Genomic DNA, 7,517 nt, shown 5'->3' on the forward strand with positions numbered 1-7,517 from the left:
GTTTGAGAAGGCAAAATTATTCAAATGCATGTTTGTTGCATGTTTATTAAGGTATAATTAAAAAAATTTACGAATAAATTAAATAATTATTAAATAAATTCATATCAATTATAGTATTTCGATTCTTAACTATTTCTAATCCTAATTTTTTTTTTAAATGCAGAAAACTTGGGAAAGAAAATGAAATAGACTTAACAAAAAAAATGATAAAATACCACAAAATATGAAATAATCTCCCTCTAATAAAAATAAATAGATTATTAAAAATTAAAAAAAAAAACTATTTTCCTTGGTAGATTAGTTTTAATGATGTGCTTTGCTATAAATAATTGGTTAAATAGATGAAATAAAATGTAAAACGAGTCTCCTACATCAACACAAGTATAATAATAATAATAAAATTGAACCCTGTTTTGGATTTACAGCATCAACACATACTAATCTCAAAAAAATCATTCATAATTTGATGCAAAGTCTATCAAATTAAGTAAAACAAACGAAATGGAAAATCAGACAGAAAGTGGTCCCACTTGCATTCCTTGCTCATATTGCTAAGAATGCATTTGGTGACCTCTTCATCCAATTTAATTTCATTTCTTGGATAATAGTAATATATTTCAATCCTTCTGAAATCATCCTCACTTTTGAAGGATCGATTAATCGTGAACTCCAAAGATGTGGCATTGCACCTTCTCTTATCTCCCACTCTTCTAATTTTGGTAATGATACAATCACAAGAGAATCAAGTTGAAGAAACCCATTGGTAAAGCAAATCATTTTAGTCCCATATATGCATTGAACGATAGGTAGAGAATTCCAAATGAGGCAGCTTTTCCAATACAGCCTTTGAATCTTGCTTCACCTTAGATTATCACAACGTTAACTTGACAACGTTTGTTGGAACAAATTTCAAAACATGATGCTTCAGTTGGAACAAATTTTAAAGTTGAATAATAGTTAGCTGGTTACCTAATATATATATTTTTAAAACTCTAACCAAAATTGAGTCGGGTTAGATTTCATAAAGAGGATAAGTTCTCCCAATGCGTGTTTTATCAATTCACAAAACTCAAAACTAAGATGTTACTTAAGAAAAATTGAATTTCTTAATCACTCGAACCAACAAACATTGGTACCTAATATTGATATCTCAATTACAATGTCCAAGTCTGTGACATAAGGCTACCTAATATTAATTGGTTCACAATTTTTTATTTGGATTAACGAAACGTATTGGTACCAAATTTTAAATATTTAACAATGATTTAATAAAAAAATATACTTTATAAATAAATAAATACTGGCTGACATAGACAATGAGGTGAATTTATCATCTTCTACTTTGGTTAATGTCATAACATATAGATTTGTGGGCCTACTACTAGACATGGATTAGAGGAATCGCCAATAATCTTTTTTGTTTAGGTGTGATTGGCCACCAAAAACAAATTCTAATCTATAAAACTAAAGTTTAGGTTCGGGAGTATGTTTACGTATGAGGAAGGTTATAGCATCCTTACGACACCCATCCCAATGATGGTACTAGTTTGATTCCAAATTATCTAAGCTTTAAAAAATGTTTATGTTTTTACCAAAATATTAAATATTAAAAAATTAGTCTTAAAATTGTCCCAATAGTTTAGTAGCAATTTAAGATAATTCTCTTATCTCATGAGTATTCACGAGAACTAGTATCCTACTCTAAAGAGGCTCTATTGTTAGATTTGTTAAGATTTTTATTCAAAAAAATTAGTAAAGTCTGCCAATAGTTTAGTAAAATTTACTTTAAAGTAGATCTCCTAATCGTTTGGCAAGACCTTTTGTAAAAAGATTTGTAAAAAAATTTTGTGAATTTCATTATATCTCCCAATAGTTTGGTAGGATTTAATTTGAAGAAATCCTCAAATAGTTTAGAAGATAAAATTTTTTTTATTTTTTTTTTATTTTAAAAATTGATTTATGTAATGTTTCAATAATTTGGTGGATTTCATAAAATTTAAATTCATGAAAAGTCCTCAAATAGTTTGGAGGGATTCATGAATTTATTTGAAAATATTTTTTTATTTTTTTATAAATAGGTACAAAGAAAAAAAATCATAATAATAAGTAATGTATTTTATAATTTAAAATAAGAAATAATAAGAGTAAATAAAAATAAACAAAATAAAATAAATAAAATAAGAAAAATAAAGTCACAATAGATAATGGAGAGGAAAAGGGAAAGAAAATGCCTATGATCAAGTAGGATTGTGCATGGTAAAACACATAGATTTGGATGTCTCAAATTTTAGGCTTTTATTCAAAAGTGTTTGAGTATGCCTCTCTTTCTAAAATGGTTATTCTTCTGTCTTCTCTCTAGCTGATTTTTAGAAAATGACAAATAAATCCTAAAAGCTAATAGAGAATTTTTAGAAACTCAACAAATTGTCTAGAAAGCTAAACCCAGGAATCCCTAGAATGCAAAACCCTACAGAAATTCAAACCTAAAAACACCAAATTCCAATTCTAAAAAATCTGAACAAACCAAACCTAGAACTTAAAACCTCTTGGTTGCTAAACAAATTTCTCTCTTTTTCTCTCAAATGTTTTTGCATAATCTTTTTTTAAACGCTCCTTTGCTTTGATCACAAGTTTATATAGAAGTTCATGCTCAATCAATTCTCCTTAAATGATTTTGTTTGATTTCCATTTTAATGAGAATTGATTTTGAAATCAAATCCCAAAAATCTCTCCTTATCATTTTAATGTGAATTGATTATGGAATTAAATTCTGACAATCTCTCCACATCATTTTTAATGCCAATTGATTCTAGAATTAAATCCCAAAAATCTTTCACTTACGGTTGAAGCCTAATTCTGAAAAAATATTCCCGGACTAAATAGGGTGTCTATAGCTGCTATTCTTTGTGCATTTTTTGTGGAACAGAAATTGCACAAAAATAAAAGACATCCATTTTGTTCAGATTTGAAAGTAAGATTTAAAAAGTGATCAAAGTATGCCAAATGATCAAGACTAAACTGCAAAACAAGACCAACCATTTTCATCTGAGTAAGAAATCTTGTTTGGTGACTAAGGAAGAGCAACTAAATATATCTAGTATTCGTTATTTTTTTGTACTTAGTTCTTTAATGTATCTTATGATTTGCACACGGCCTGACATTGTTCATGTAATTGGTGTAGTGAGTAGATTTTTTTCTAATTCGAAAAAAATTCACTAGGAAATAGTGAACTAGATTTTCAAATATTTGAGGGGCACTTAAAAAATATGCTTGAGTTATGGAGTTTCACAACAAGTTCTAGAAGGGTTTACTGATGCTGACATGGCATGTGATTTTGATGATAGGAAATCTACTTCAGGGTATTTGTTCATTTTTGCAAGAGGATCTGTGTCTTGACAGTCTAAGTTGTAGAAGTGTGTTGCTTTGTCAACTACAAAGACTGAGTATATTGCAGCAACTAAAGCAAGTAAAGAAATGTTTTGGATGAAATGTTTTCTTCTTGAATTGAGATTGAATCAGAAAGAGTATGTGGTGTTCTGTGATAGCCAGAATGCTTTAGATTTGAGTAAGAATGTCTTGTACCATGCTAGAGCAAAGCACATTGATGTTAGATATCATTGGTTACGTTCAATGATTGAAAAATAGCATATGCTATTAAAGAAAGTCCATACCGATGAAAATGTAGCAGATATATTGACTAAGATACTTCCTAAGAAAAAGCTTGAGCTCTATAGTAACTTAGCCGAAATAAGTTCCTTGACTAAGGTAAATTTTAAATGAAATTGCTATGGTGATTAATCTCTTCTTAATGGGGCTGAAGGGGGAGATTGTTAGAAAAGTGAGATCTAGCCCCATGTAATTGGTTTTTGACCAATCAAAGGCCTTAGGCCTTGATCTTTCTTTTTACATAGAGCCCTAGCTACTTAATAAAAAAAGGTGAAGCTATTTTAAAGTAAAAAAAAAAAAAAAGGAGGTGCTGTAAACCAAGAAAAGAAGGGGGAAAAAAGAAGTCAGAAAAATAGAAAGAAAAGAGAGAAGGGAGAGTTAGTTGATTGAAAGTTGATTCATGGTCCAATTGAACTGAAATTTTGTTAACAGGTTTATGATTCAGAGTTTCACATTTTGAATGGTGAAGATCAGGTTTAAAGCTATCTAAGAACAAATCCATTGTGTATTTGTTGAGTCACCTATTTAGTGAGATTTTTCCAATTGTTTCTCTAGTTGTTGATTAGCTCTAGTTTTAGCTAGAAAATAACTTTGTATATCTATTATTTGATAGTAGATTTTTTTTTTGTAGTCCGTGATTTTTTCCTCTACACTAGAGTGTTTTCCACATAAATTTTAATGTGCTTTATTTTTTTTTTACGTTATTGATTATTGATTGTTATCTGTTACTGTGAATTTATTGCAATATATTATTTTTGTGTTGTTATGTTTATTGCTTCATGTATCTTCCCATCTATGAATAGTTTTCAGGGGTGATGACTCCGAGAAAGGGGTTTCAAGTCTGGAAATGATTGGCTTGAATCCCATAAAAATCTCATGAACAATGACCGAAGACGATGTGATTCGACCACTGCTTTTAGGGTAGGCTCAACATCTTTTGATCTCCTAGAAAATATCCTAAACTCTGAATATTAGCCAAGCCCAACACTGCATTATTTTCAAATAAATTCTCAACCCAAATGTACTTTAAAGTTTCAATATTTTTTGAAGTAATCCTTGGTGGCATCCACCATTCAGTACGGGAGAAGGACTCCCATAATAATCAAGTAATAAAATATGCCTTAAACGTTCCATATTGAATAGAACTTTAGGATTTATGTTAATCCAATACTTTGGGCGTGCAAAGTGTGTAAAGTCTTCAACTTCCCAATAGATCGTGGCAAGATGATTTTTCCATAACATTTTAACCTCAAATATCTCAAATGATATAGATTACTAATTACAATTGACACATGCCACTTGTCTTCATTCTTTTTCACAACATTCAGGACTCTTAAACATTTGAAATTTTTGCATTTTGAAATGTGCAATTTTATCAATTTCTCATGTTGACAGAGCAACAAAGAACGTAATTTTGGATTTTCTCCCTTCAAAGAAACATACCTTTTGGTAGGATGAATAGCAATTCTTCGTGCCATAGATGCCGACGAAGTCACATCATTTGGCTGAATAATTTCCAAGAAATTCTCCTCTTGAGCTTTCTCCACGCACAAGTCCCTCAAGGAATCATGTATGTGACATGTTTTCACGCCTACTCCTGTACGGTCCCTCTTGCTAACTTGAACCAAACATCTATTTATCAGCTTTTCCTGGAATTGTTCAGCAACATCTTCCATCAACATTCCTCCGCTTTCAAGTGATGGTGAAATGAAAACTTCAGCAATCCATAATCGAATGAGTTCCTTCTTTGAGATTTCCCAATCATCTGGATAATGACCAAGATATAAGAAGCATGGTTTTAAATAATAAGGCAAATCGTTGTAGCTTAAAACCAAAATTCCATTCACTGCACCATACTGATGGTCTTGTTGTTGGACCTTGTTTAAGTGTGCTTGCATGTTTCTTTGAACCATCTCCCATTGAACCCGTGATTTTTTAGTTGCTAGCAAGCCTCCCAACGCAACAATTGCAAGAGGTAGCCCTCCACATTTTTTCACCATCTGTCTTCCTAGCGTCTCGAAAAATTCTCCTGAGCCAGCATCAGACTCCGTTGTATTTCTAGGGAATGCTTTCCTCTTGAAAAGATCCCAACTTCGATCTTCTGTAAGAAATGGAAGCTCTATTGGGGAGTTGCAAGGATCTGCAAGTAACGCAACATCCTTATTTCGTGTTGTGAATAAAATTTTGTTTCCCTTTACTCCACGTGGAAAAGCAGCTTGAAGACTATTCCATTGATCAATTCTCCAGATATCATCGAGGACTACAAATAACTTTTTCTTTCAAGACTTCAAAAAGTCTTTTGATCAACTCATTCTCGATCATTTTATCAATTTTCTTTCTTTCTTTTTCAGAAGGATAATGAACTTTTATGAGGACATCATGCAAAACTTCTCTTGTCATACATTTTTGAGAAATAAAAGCCCAAGCAAAGCAATCAAAATGTCGTCTCACATCAATGTGGTTGTATACTTTTTTTGCAAGAGTGCTTTTAACTATGCCCCCATTCCGACGATGGAAACAACGACATGAGTTCTATCTCCTTCTTCTTCTTCTGTCAACTGAGCCAAAACATTCCTTGTCATGCCCCCAAAGCCAACAACATTCGCTTCCTCAACATGCGAATATGTTCTTCGTAACCGCTGTTGCTGCTGCATTCTGGAAATAGAGCTAGACTTCTCTCTTTCACCAGATATCTCATAAGCTGGAAGACTCTTGGAAATAGCTTCAAGCTTAGTCTGGGCTGCTTTGACCTGCGCCCCTATTTTGTGCAGATGAGACGGTTTGGTGAAAATGCAGGTGAATCGCTTGATGATTCCATGAAAGCCTCCTTGATGTGCAATTTCGAGAACATCGGAGTCAATAACATCTTAAGCATCGTAAGCAAGATCTCTAATTTGCGCCACTCGATTGCGGAGACGCTCGTCTTCGTTCTTGCCTATGGTCAGCATCTTTCAAAAAGCTCTGCATCCACTTTAGTTCAGCCTTTAGACGCTCCACTTCCTCACGAACTCCACGCAGGTAAACTGCTTCTTGAATGAGTAAATCGGTAATCCTTTCAAAGGCTAAGGACACAATAGCCTCTTCCATTTCTGCCGCTGATCGAAAACAGAGTCCAACTTACTCTTCTTTCTCTAGGATTTCAAAATGTATGGCTGAATTTGGCACAATATTCTTAACTTACTGTATTATTCTGTTTTAAAAAAGATCCAATTTCAATTAAAATATTTAAAAATAATAAAATAATTCATATTTAATAGGCTTCGTGACACCCAATTTGACAGATGCAATTTTTTTCAAAACAGAGTCTAAATTACTTTTCTTTCTCCAGGACTAGAGCGTGATCTGCCTGAATCTGCGCAATATTTTTAATTTCTATGTATTAGCTGGATGTATTTCTCTTTTATCAAAAGTTGTGAACCATTTGCTAATAGGAGGAAAGGACAATTATTGATTGTTTTATAATGTATTACTCTGTTTTAAGAGGGTCCAATCGTGTTAATTGATATTTAAATCAGTTACTATGTTGTTGGTTTTCGAAATTTGCGGGTTCCAATAAGTTCACGCTGTTAATGTCAATCGTATTTGGAGTCATATATGTAATAAAAAAGGTCCAATTGTCCGCTTATACAAATAATTGGAGTTTCGATGATCCGATGCTAGCAAGCAAAATTGTTTCAGCATTTATATGTTATTTTTATCTATCTTGTACAATTTATAACACAGAATAAAATCAAAGTAAAAATATTTTATATGACTGAAAATTACCGAGTGAAATTTAAGTTTTTTTTAACATTTAATTAACTATGAACTCACATATATAGTTAGAGACAAAGCAATTTGAAGTAAAATTA

The 7,517-nt window shown here is 31.9% G+C and overlaps 1 pseudogene; it reads right to left on the minus strand.

The window, feature by feature from the left end:
- Window positions 1-543: 543 nt before the first annotated feature.
- LOC149515732 (putative disease resistance RPP8-like protein 2) lies at window positions 544-6,753 on the minus strand (annotated as a pseudogene).
- Window positions 6,754-7,517: the final 764 nt, after the last annotated feature.

The sequence above is a fragment of the Durio zibethinus genome, chromosome 12 (assembly GCF_047325235.1).
Source record: "Durio zibethinus cultivar Kanyao isolate XHJ-2024 chromosome 12, ASM4732523v1, whole genome shotgun sequence".
Classification (NCBI taxonomy): Eukaryota; Viridiplantae; Streptophyta; class Magnoliopsida; order Malvales; family Malvaceae; genus Durio; species Durio zibethinus.